At 31.7% G+C, this 9,842-nt stretch overlaps 1 pseudogene; it reads left to right on the forward strand.

The window, feature by feature from the left end:
• Positions 1-6,396: 6,396 nt before the first annotated feature.
• On the forward strand, positions 6,397-9,341 carry LOC139097256 (inactive ubiquitin carboxyl-terminal hydrolase MINDY-4B-like; annotated as a pseudogene).
• The last annotated feature ends 501 nt before the right edge of the window (positions 9,342-9,842 follow it).

The raw sequence follows: 9,842 nt of genomic DNA on the forward strand, positions 1-9,842 counted from the left end.
GAAAATTTGAGGAAAATTGTGATTGTTGGAATTAGAGGTTCTATGGATGATGTAATGTTAATAGAAAAATATTTGATTTACCTGGAGTGTTGTGAACTTTTGATGCTGTGTTGTCTAAGCAGAGTGAAATCTGTTGTATAAAGAGTTATATTGGCGAATCATGCCGGTAACAAGAGTTAGGCCTCTTTGGTACAGTTGATAGACAGCAAACCGATTATCTGTATCACTAGTTTATGAGTATGTAGGATCGTTTTCCATCTGAGGCTGATATCTCAATCATTATATAGAGTGATGACAATATGACAAGGATTCTCACCATGCTCAAGACCCCTCACGACATTAGTGATGTCTATACCTCAAGTTTACACTATTTTATAGCTTGTAGCCGTAATTTTCTCCACTTTAATTACATTGACATCATGATTAATCAACCTGAACCTACCAGGAATTGACCACAATTCCTTAAAGAATTGTCTTATCCTATAAATTGACCTCATTCCTTAAAGAATCTATCCTAATCCCTAAAACATAGAACAGCATTAGAGAACGATTTCCAAACATCCATTTTACCAAGCAATCATGAACCCCAAAAACATCCAACAGCAACTAAATTAAATCAATTTTCAAAAAATGCGCTCTAATTTACTAAACAATCAACATTGCATGTTCAAATTATTCCCACCAAACTTCATAAGTTCCCATATTTTTTGTTTCATATCGACTGAATAGAGACGACACAAGACATAAATCAGTTCACTCGTAAGTACATTTTATAAATGTGTTGTTCGTGTTTGATAGTTATAATATAAAAAAAAAGTTTCATCACTTCATACTTTTCAGGAGCGTAAAAAGTATGGTTTTTTATGTTATTACCATGACTAAAGGTGTCTGTGTGAATTGTTGTTTGTTTATGTTGCGGCACATTTTTCCTATACTGTTAAGGGTTGAAAATTTTTTTAAAGGAAAAATGAGATTGCATGATTTGTCTGACTATTGGAGTTGTTTCGTTTTAAACCGCAAATTTTTGCAAAACCATGAAAATGGAATCGAAAAATGAATTAAAAACGCAATTATTGAAAATTTTGAAATTTTTTAAAGCATATTTTAAGGAATATAAGTGTTTAACGTACCCTTTTTCTCAAATTTGGATGTATATAGGATGTTGAGATTATGATTTAAAGGATAGAGGCTCATCCAATAGATGAAGAGGAAGGGTTTAGGTGTCAAATTTCTAAATTTTCGGACAAAATTTTCGATTTAAATCAAACATTTCCAACGAGTTGGTTAATAATCCCAATGCCTTGCTTTCTTCGCTGACTTTCCAGATGAACTATTGATTTTCATTACCTCCCTTAAGTGGCTAATGACCCTAGTTATATCCCTGACATTCCTACGGGGATTGAATTAAAATACTTACATACTGGCTCATGCATATCCCTAGACGATTGAAACCAAAAATAAAAAGATGACAAACTTTCCTTGGTAAAAGTCAAAACAAGTTAAGAAAATTTCGATCTTGAGCTGCCAAAAGAGCTAATTGAAGTTCTATGGTCGCTAGTCTTAAATACCACCAAAGTCTGCTCCTGGTCTTGAGCCGGTCTTATATATGTCACTCAAAAAATTGACCTAAAAATTAGATCGTGAAAATGGTTAGTTCCTATTGATCTACTGTGAATCATGGCGGCGCAATTATAACTGTTGAACAAATCCCTTCTCATGTTACTGGCATTAAATGGCTATTTCTGATCAAGACAATTACTACCTTTGCTACGCTTTGAGGCCTATGTTTGCAGTGTAATCTTCAATATATTTCAAAAATGCGCTCTCAAATAAAACAAAATACAAATAGGCACGAAAATAATTTATTTGACGTGCACTTCACAACTGCAAATACATCGGCGCACACAAACAACATAAAAAAAGGCAAAAAAGTATATTTCCCTATCAACATCATGCATATCTATACATCGGGGTGAGAAAGAGAGTGTGAAATGAAATCAGAAGGCATTCAACTACCAAATAAAAGTCTATCATGAGAATTGTTATGAATATTGAGCAATAAGTGTAGTTGAATGGATGTATTTTATATATTTTATTTTCGAGAATATAAATAAGGGCTTTATTGTAGTTCTGTTCATCATTCAAGAAAGTTTTGTTGTTGAAGAATGAAGGAAAATTTTGGCATAGAAAAAAGTTTGTTTTAAAAAGGAACTAAAATGATTGAGGCTTAAGATACTTTTTCATTGATTGAAAAAAGGACACGATAAGTAAATTTTAGTGCTGTGATAAGGAACAAAAAGAATTTTGATAGGAAAAATTAGACAAGACAAAAAATGTCAAGACCAAAATTGATCGGAGGTCGTGGAATTACGATGTAAGAAGCATAATGTTTTACATACGATATATTTCAATTCCTTGTCTGTATTTGATTTCTTATTGAACACGTGTGAAAGTGAAGGTTTAGTTTTCGATATCAAAATATAGTCACGAAGGTTGTGTTTGGTGCTAAACATATGACAAAAATAATAATTTTGGATGAGCTATCGGAAATGCTTTTTTTTGGAATTTTTTTGGATATGTGAAAAATTATTGGAAAGCTTTTATTAATTGGCCTTATTATTTCGTAGTGCTGGGATTCGGTATTGATCGTAATAAATTATTTTAGAAATTTTTGAAATTTTTCATGTAACTGGAAGTTGCATCGGCTTTTAATTGACTTATACGAGATGTTTCTAGCTTTTTATGGATTTTAAACTTAAAAATCCATCACTTTTTTGAAAGAAAATTCTCAAAAATCAAACAAAATATAAAATGTGCAGTTGGCATAGCGCCACATTATGTTTATTTGAAGAAGCTTTATAACAAGCAATTCAATGAATAATTAGAAAATCTTTAAAAGTTCTGAATATTTTTTTTCTGGTGTCTTGAAAAACTTCACTTGATTCTGAACATTAAAATGAGTTTATTTTCGGAAATAAGTATATTTATTTGGGTTAAAGGCGTTCATATAATTTTTTTTAGGAACTTTAATGAGAAAAAGTTCAGCGAACTTTCACCTGTTTTATACCACTATGACCTACCTCAACAAATTCATTCTTAGCAATCGTTTTCTTCTTAATCGACTGACTAGCTTGTCATAGTGGTGCTTTATTCGACTTTTGAAGAGAGATTTGGCCTGAATTTTATTGATATTGGAGCTTAGACGAAATAACGGTTCCATTTTCTAAAATCACTCAAAAGTTTGAAAAACGACTTCTGTTAAATAATCTGATGCTCAAAACACAAAAGGCAACATAAACTGGCCTCTGGTTCTTCGAGTTCATTAATTAACCATTAAGCTATTAATTTCATTTTCAAATTTTTGTGTTGAATATTTTTGTTGTTGCCTTAAACTTCGAAAAATTTGTATGCAGAAAAAATTTCAAAATTTTCTTAACGTTTTTACAAAAAAAAAACATTAGGTAACTACTTTAAACAGGTTTTAGGCTAACTTTTAGTACTTCACAACGTAAGAACAATGAAAATGAACTATTACGAACTAATTTTGTTCGTTAGAATTCATTATTCATAAATTTGAAGCATTTTTGTCCGAAAAATTCGGATTAAGTAACAAATTTTCAGTGTCAGAAATCGAGGTTTTGTTTTTGATATTTTGACAGAGTATAATGTTTTATTGCTTATATTATACGTCAAATGTTCGTTTTTTCCAAAAACCATACAGGAAAAGTTATTTAAATATTACCATAAATATCTAGGAAAAGAAAAAGCGAAGATTACATCACATTTCTGACGCCTGAATTTTCGAACGACTAAGCCCTATTATGATTAAGAATTCCTAGAATAATGGTATAGGATTTAAGCGAATTCAGTACTAAGTCAGAGTTACGCTGGCCTGGGGACGGTTATTGATTAATTAACCAATATGTTTATTAATACCAAATGAGAATACTCTCTAATGGCTGCCAAAAATGACTACTGTTATTCACTCGGGTAGAACTCCATTCTAGATTCTTAAATACCAAAATTGTCGAAAATTTCTTTTATACCCGAACAGAACAACCGGACGAAATATTATAGAAGTTGAGTTCAAACCACTTCTTACCCCTTCTCTATTATTCAAATAACAATAACATGTATGTAAATTATTATATACGCAATAGTTCTAAAGAAATTAAAAACTTCTAGAAACACATTCAGCAAACCTCAAAGCATGAATTTCTTTATAAATAATTAAGTATGAGGTGATGAAATACAGAATTTCATATTATTGTAATTTGAAAACGCAAAAATAAATTGCAGCACTTAGAAAATATGTGTGTGTAGAAAATGTATTAAATATCACATAAGTGCCATCAACACATTCTATGCCATCAAATAGCTTTAAAATTCTTTTCAAAGTGTCAAATTATTTCGCATTCAAATTTTTATATATGAGAATCTGATCGGCACATAATGAAATGTGGTTGTGAAAAAGCTGAATAGTTTGACTATGGTCAGATTCACCATTTCTATGTCGTGTGCTTCCCGGAAGTACTACATATATATAGAATCTCTAATTATTTTTTAAAAGAAAATTCTACTAATTTGTAAAACTTGAATTACAAATCATATGCTAGAACTTCTTTAACCACAGTGAAGTCATAATAAAATAAAGGTATATTTAGATATTCCAATCTGGTAAAGTCTTGATAAAATCTCAAAAACATCTAAATCTTATCATATAAAATAGGATCTAACCAACACCTGTCATAGAAACCAAAGATTTATTCCCTTAGCAATCGACCACATTCACAACCTTCCTGATTTTAGATTTTGTATTTCTAAGAATATAAATCCACAAACTACTTTAATATCCATCTTCAAGACGATGTTGCTTAGCAATCATCCTATTCTCTTATTTTTCTCTTAATCTTTTATTTAATGTATTGTCAGCACTAGTGGAAGAAGCAATAGTAAGTATGAATCATATTAGAATGTATATTTATGCTGGATTTTTCCTATTTTGCAAGATTGTTTGTGTTTTGTAAATAATTTGTTCAATTAAAAACATGAACTGGGAAGGTGTTTTTTGACAAATTAATAAAAATATCCAGTCTATCTAATTGCATAGGCTGTATTTGTTTGAAGCTCTGAATAGACAAGAAACATACCAAGAGTACGATTATAGAATTACAGCATACCTAATTATATTGATAGAGCAGAACTCGAAGTCAATTCGAATTTTGAGTATTTCTACACTAGAGTATGATCATAAGAAAGCTAATTGTCTGTTAGAGGCAAGTAAGGTGCGTCCTGTTCAGTTTCTTTGCCTGGAAAAATATGATGTAGGAGTTCAAAATAAATTAAATTAATTTTTTGAATTTCAGTAACGAATTAATGTTTGAAAAGCTTGTTAAAAACTCATATCGAGACATTAATTGAAAATAAATGAGTTAATTAATGCTTTAAAAACAAGCACGCTTCCATATTAATTAAAAAAGTTTATAAATAAATGGACACACGACACGTGTCCGAAGTGGATTTTTGAAATTCAGATATTATCATTAACAAGTCGAGCGAAGCAAAGCGAGACCTTTAACGGGCGACACAAATCAAGAAAGCTTCGTCACGAAATTGTAAAGAGTCCACTAAACCTCTTTTATTAATAACAAATTGAGGCTGTTTTAATTTGGCAGCCATATTCCACTGTGAGTCTTGAAGGATTTTTGGCACATGATTCTTCAATCGGGTTGTTTTGGCAAATCTCGAGTGGACGAAAACACGTTAGAATTAGTCATTAACTGAATATAAACATCCTATTAACTGCTTATAATTAATTATTCCATCCACTCGGGAATTGAACAGAAACAAATTTATTTCTTAAATCCAAACTTCAAGCCAAAAGGCGACTTTCAACTTAACCCTTTTAAAAACATATTCAATTCCACCTTCCCACACATATCGCTTTACCGTTGTTATATAATAAACAAATAACCCTATGCCTAAAACGAAGTTTCACTTATTCTTACCATCTTCACGTGCTCATAACATATCGGCCTGGTCGAAAATTTGAGGAAATTCCAATAACGGTTTTTCATAATTTAAATATTATGTAAAAGAATTTGTGTGAATGCAACAAAAATTTGGATTGACAAAAAATCACCAAATCTATTCCATTACCTTTGATTAAAATCGATCATCGCACAGAATTGTTCCATTAATCATTTTCTGCCTGAATATTAGTTTAATTCTATTTCATTAATTAGTTTTCAATAAATCTTTGTTTGTTTACATTAATTTTGCCGACTAAATTTCATTGAAAAATTCAAATTTATGGCCAACCGTTACAAAATTTTTAAACAAAAATGTTAATTTAACTATCTGAACAAGTTGAATTCATAAATTTAATAGTCATAAATGTCAGCGAGAAGCTCATACACAATTGAGAAGCCAAAAATTTTTAAATTAGCTGGTACACAAAGAAAAGTTAATGGCTTCGTAAGCTCAAATTACCAAATCCCGAAAATTCTTCTTCGTCAGTAACGGTCATATAAATGGCTCTAACAAAGGAACCAAGCATCGACAATGGGTAAAATTGGTACCAAATTGTGTGTCTCGGCGAGTTCTATAGGATAAAAACATAAAATCATATAGCATAATGGAAAATATTTGAGTAAATTAGCAAAACTATCCGTTACTGACGTAGAATTTTTTTCGACCAGGTCGATATTTAATTTCATTTAAAATGGAAAGCAAATCGATATCCCCATGTGCTGAAATAATTTTTCGGTGATGAGAAATAAATTAAATGAAAAATTTTCGTGAATGACTGAAATCGAAAGTTCGATATGAATTTTCTTGGATCATGACATTCACAGCACTTGGTTGAAATGATGTTTAATTGAATTTTATTCACAACTTTCTTATGCTTATTTTAACTATTTTTATGCTGCAGGATATACGAGTGACAGGTGAGTGGTTATATCAACATGTCTAATTCATTGAAAATTTTAAAAACTTTTCATCAAAGAAGTTTCGATGCATTGCTGCTATCATATTTGTAATTAGCATGCGATGCTTCTCATTGATTTATGTCTGAAAATTAATGCCAAATTTAATTTTTCAATAGTTTTCGGAAGTGCATCAGCCCCACCGAGGGGAGAATGGACACGAACCGGATTATCATATATCCATTCTCAAAATGACCCGTATCCATTTGGACTTCGAGTCCGAAGAATACAACGAGAGGTCTTCAGTCAGTTGTTCAAGCTTTCCTCATTAAATACTTTATTTTTGATAATCGACCGAAGGAAAAGTCAGTTCCACTAGATAAATTACTTAAACCAGAATTGAACAAGTAGCTGCTATGTGGAATAGTTTGTCGGAAATTTTATGGAATGTTGGAGACAAGACTAAAGTTAATGTATGTCTGCCTGGTGATAGTAGTTTGAATCTTTTTTGCTTCTGAAAACATTTATTTTCAATGTTTTTTAATTTTTAGGTCCTCATATTAGTCATAGTCAAAGTTACTTCCAGGATAATATTACTGAAAAGGTATGAATTTTGAATTATTTAGCATGTAGTCCCAATCGACGCAAATGAAGAAGGCTCGCCATGGAGCTTCTAAGGCCCATATAAACCTCTCTTTATTGATTTACCAAATGGAATCCGCTTAACTTGTAGGCCACATGGCAGCCATAAGCAACCATCAGCGGAGTCTTCTTCATTCTTAATAAATTTCATTTCTACTAAATTCTTACTTCTTAAACTAGCGACATAGAAGAAAAGGAGTTCCATAAGTTGCGTCAATTCGGATTCCAATTGAACTCTGAACTCATGAACTTCGTGTGACTTCCAAAAATTCCATATAAGCTTTGTGTCGCCTGGGTTAGTACAACGTCTCAAAAATTGATCGTTCTTCTTTTCTTTCCAGCTCTCTATTTTCGAATTTAACAAACTTGAAGATCTTCAAATCTTCATCAAGCGATACGTTTTCTTCTTCACGGATGATCCAAGTCCTGGTGCTTTGCTTCTTCTTTATTCTGCTGTATGGACAAGAGGATTCGAAAATATTAGAAATGATTTAGATTGTCCAAAGGGTGCTCATTTGATGGGAAACTATGAGGAAGGGTCATTAAATATTGTTACTCTGTTACTTTCTGGAAGAGCTACGGTAAGATGATGAGAGTTTGTGTCAGTTGTTCTCAAATTAATATGTCTGTTCCTTAGCCTTACTTGCACAACGGTGTCGTGTACGTTGGCGATGAAGATCATTATGCAATGCCTCAGTTCGGTATTTCAACTTTCAAATTTTAAGGTATTTTCTTTCTTATTTTTAGTGCAGATCGCGAGTTGGCTTACTGATTTGGTAAGCACCAACCTTAAATTTATTGAAGTTCCTTCAATACCAAATTAAATTTTATTTAAATTTTCCTAGGGATGGTGAAGGAATCAACGTAACATCTCGTCAACCAGGGTCAAGATTAAAAACACCAGGCTTACCAATTTGGGTTACATGCTGCATGGGTCACTACGGTATTGTGTTTAACTCCAATCGGGAATTGTTACGAAACTATCATGCTGAAAAACGCTTTGAACTACATCACTATACGAATGCAGGTAAGACTGAGGGAATAAACTGTATGGTCATGATTGGTGTCCCGAATGGAACACTTGAACAGACAAGAAGCAGGCTCATGAGTATGTCGACAAGATTGAGCATATGCTCATTTATCTCTAACAGGCAAATATACTGCTTTTTGGTAACGTAGTGATTTTTCTGTACTATGAAAGCATGCTCTTTGCCCGTTAGGATATATTGTTTAAGTATACTAATGAGCACGGCCATTTAGATAAGTGTGCTTCATTGTTTGTTAGGTTCAAGCTACGAATAATTGGCCTAATGTCTAGTTATTAATGACTCTTAATGTCTAACTCCACAACTGTCAAGTCAATAACTAGACACTACGGCCGACCAATCGCAGTCTGTTCCACTCGGATTGTGATTGACTTTTCCAAGATTTTCCCTAAATTTCCAAAATGATCTAACAGAACAGAATGAACATTTCAAATCAATTTTCTGAAGGTAATTTTTGTCACAATGACAGTTGATAATCGAGGACAAGACGATGAAGAAGTTGGCCAGCCGCAATTGCAGAGACAAAACAGTAAAGGAGAAATTAAGGAAAGTGATGGATCTAATCTTCAAGCGACCCCTCTTGAAAAAGTGAGACTTTAATAATTAAATTATATAAAATTTTTTCTAAAATTTATCTCAATTTTTCAGTTGATTCACACCAAATGGGCTGATGGGAAAGATTACCTTCCATCATCAAATTGAACCTGCAAAATTGAATTTGTAGATTAAATTTACGAGAATTTATAGCTTGTTAGGAAATGTTTGTAAAAAAAAAAATTGTTAACAAGTTAATGGACTTAAATTGATATTTTTAGATAAAAATGACCAAATTTTTTTTCGTGGAAAAACTTTGTATTACAAAAATTGATAAATTATAGTGTTGTTGCTGTAACTTTTGGTTAAAACTATTTAGGTAATAAATTAGAGCTTAAAAAGATCATTAATTTGTTCCTTTTTCTGAAATTTATTACAAAACATTTAAAAAACTTTTTCAAAATATAATCAGCTTTGCACGTTCCTATACTGAATTTCAATTATAACTTCTTGACATTTTCACTCATTTATTAAAATATATACATGCATGCATAAGCTAGTGCATTCGAAAGTTGGAGTTGACACAAAGATATACCGCTCAATTTAATTAAGACAAATTTTTGGATTTCCACACAAAAACCATTCATATTCATAGAATAATCTGAATAACATCTTCTAGTGTATTTTTGAG

The sequence above is a fragment of the Chironomus tepperi genome, unplaced genomic scaffold (genome assembly GCF_022539635.2).
Source record: "Chironomus tepperi strain 1889 unplaced genomic scaffold, CSIRO-AGI_Ctep_v1 contig_418, whole genome shotgun sequence".
Taxonomy (NCBI): Eukaryota; Metazoa; Arthropoda; class Insecta; order Diptera; family Chironomidae; genus Chironomus; species Chironomus tepperi.